Source organism: Oncorhynchus tshawytscha, linkage group LG18 (genome assembly GCF_018296145.1).
Source record: "Oncorhynchus tshawytscha isolate Ot180627B linkage group LG18, Otsh_v2.0, whole genome shotgun sequence".
Lineage (NCBI taxonomy): Eukaryota > Metazoa > Chordata > Actinopteri > Salmoniformes > Salmonidae > Oncorhynchus > Oncorhynchus tshawytscha.
Window position 1 is genome coordinate 13,494,259 of NC_056446.1, and position 3,037 is coordinate 13,497,295.

Here is a 3,037-nt window from a genome sequence, read left to right on the forward strand (position 1 = left end):
TTTAGCCCTTGGCAACGCAGACGCTCATTGGCGTGCGCGAGCAGTGTGGGTGCAATAATTGAATAATATAGACTTCTAAATTAATTTTGCACCGCTCGCGCACGCGACACCAGCGGTGTGGTCAGCCTGTCATGTAAATGTCCACATCAGCCAAATGATACCCAACCAATACAGCCTATTAGTCTATTTGCAGTGAAATTAGGAGGGATATTTTTCTTTGCAACTTTTTCAGTCACCAATTAATAAATAAACAGGCAGTGGAATTAAGTACTTTGACAAAAAGGGTCTTTAAAATATAGCTATAGTCTTTCAAATATAGCTAGAGTTTTTATTTTCTAGAAAACTAGCTAACATTAGCTACACTGCTGTGATTAAGGTGAGAGTTAGCTAGATACCTTTCCCCCAGCAGTTTCAATTTAGCTAGCTAACGTCATTTTGCATGGATAGCAGGACAGGAAAATTGTCAAATTCACACGCTTATCAAGAGAACATTCCTGGTTATCCCCATTGCCTCTGATCTTGCAGACTCACAAACACAAATAATTCTGGCTATCCGTAAATTTTAAAAACAAAAAATTGTGCCATCTGGTTTGGTTAATATAATGAATTTGAAATGGTTTATACTTTTGATACTTAAGTACAGTTGAAGTCGGAAGTTTACATACACCCTAGCCAAATACATTTAAACTCAGTTTTTCACAATTCCTGACATTTAATCCTTTAAAAAAACTGTTTTAGGTCAGTTAGGATCATCACTTTATTTTAAGAATGTGAAATGTCAGAATAATAGTAGAGAGAATTATTTATTTATTTCATCATATTCCTAGTGGGTCAGAAGTTTACATACACTCAATTAATATTTGGTAGCATTGCCTTTAAATAGTTTAACTTGGGTTAAATGTTTCGGGTAGCCTTCCACAAGCTTCCCACAATAAGTTGCGTGAATTTTGGCCCATTCCTCCTGACAGAGCTGGTGTAACTGAGTCAGGATTGTAGGCCTCCTTGCTTGCACACATTTTTTCAGTTCTGCCCACAAATTTTCTTTGGGATTGAGGTTAGGGCTTTGTGATGGCCACTCCAATACCTTGACTTTGTTGTCCTTAAAAGCCAGCTTGCAAACAAGCTTTAACTTCCTGACTGAAGTCTTGAGATGTTGTTTCAATATGTCCACATCATTTTCCTCCCTCATGATGCCATCTATTTTCTGAAGTGCACCAGTCCCTCCTGCAGCAAAGCAACCCCACAACATGATGCTGCCTCCCCCGTGCTTCACGGTCGGGATGGTGTTCTTTGGCTTGCAAGCCTCCCCCTTTTTCCTCCAAAAATAACAATGGTTATTATGGCCAGACAGTTCTATTTTTGTTTCATCAGACCAGAGGACATTTCTCCAAAAAGTACAATCTTTGTCCTTATGGCAAGTTGTAAAACGTAGTCTGGATTTTTTATGGCGGTTTTGGAGCAGTGGCTTCTTCCTTGCTGAGTGGCGTTTCAGGTTATGTCGATATAGGACTCATTTTTACTGTGGATATAGATACTTTTGTACCTGTTTCCTCCAGCATCTTCACAAGGTCCTTTGCTGTTGTTCTGGGATTGATTTATACTTTTCACACCAAAGTATGTTCATCTCTCGGAGACCGAACGCATCTCCTTCCTAAGCGGTATGATGGCTGCGTGGTCCCATGGTGTTTATACTTGCGTACTATTGTTTGTACAGATGAACGTGGTACCTTCAGGCGTTTGGAAATTGCTCCCAAGGATGAACCAGACTTGTAGAGGTCTACCATTTTTTCTCTGATGTCTTGGCTGATTTGTTTTGATTGTCCCATGATGTCAAGCAACGAGGCACTGAGTTTGAAGGTAGGTCTTGAAATACGTCCACAGGTACACCTCCAATTGACTGAAATTATGTCAATTAGCCTAACAGAAGCTTCTAAAGCCATGACATTTTCTGGAATTTTCCAAGCTCTTTAAAGGCACAGTCAACTTATTGTATGTAAACTTCTGACCCACTGGAATTATGATACAGTGAATTATAAGTGAAATAATCTGTCTGTAAACAATTGTTGGAAAAATTACTTGTGTCGTGCACGAAGTAGATGTCCTAACCGAACTGCCAAAACTATAGTTTGTTAACAAGAAATTTGTGGAGTGGTTGAAAACGAGTTTTAATGACTCCAACCTAAGTGTATGTAAACTTCCTACTTCAACTGTATATTTAAAACCAAATACTTTTAGACTTTTACTCAAGTAGTATTTTACTGGCTGACTTTCACTTTTACTTGAGTCATTTTCTATTAACGTATCTTTACTTTTACTCAAGTAAGACTCAACTGGTTACTTTTTCCACCACTGACCAGAACATACTGTATCATATGCAGTGGCTGTCAAGAGAGCTGGGGAGTGAATGGTCCTGAACGGCCCATGGTGATGGGTAGGCCTTCACTGCAGGGGGAAGGGGTTGCCTCTTATCAGTAGGACACAGATATTCTACATGTTAAGACGGTGGGCTTTGTAGTCTTTGTGGCTATCGTGATCACTGCCGAAGTGGAGAAAAACTCCAGAAAAACGGACATAATTGTGGAGCAGTTTCTGGGATTGGAGGACTTCTCTATGAATGAGTTACATGAAAGGTTGTCACGAGCCATACTACCCACTCAGGCCCAAGAGACTGAGTGGGGAAATATGGAACTTTGAGAAAGGAAGAAGTGTGAGTTTGTTTTAGTTTTGTCGATGTACTATTTTAGTTGTGCAGAGTAAGTTGGTTTTGACCATCAAGTATGGTTTCATTTTAAACTTTGAATCAGGAAGGCGGCCTTAAAACCCCAAATGCTGTATGGGAAGTATATTGCTTTCCATACAATTTGTTATGGAAAGTATATATAATGCAATAAATAAGGTCTTCCCTTGTTTATTATTCTAGGAGGGAGAGGTATGAATTTCAACCACAGTGTACTGCCATCTAGCGTATGATGACAGTGGAAAATGGAAGTTGATGGAACATTTCTCTGTGCTGATTCATCGCGTTCTTCTTCGATTG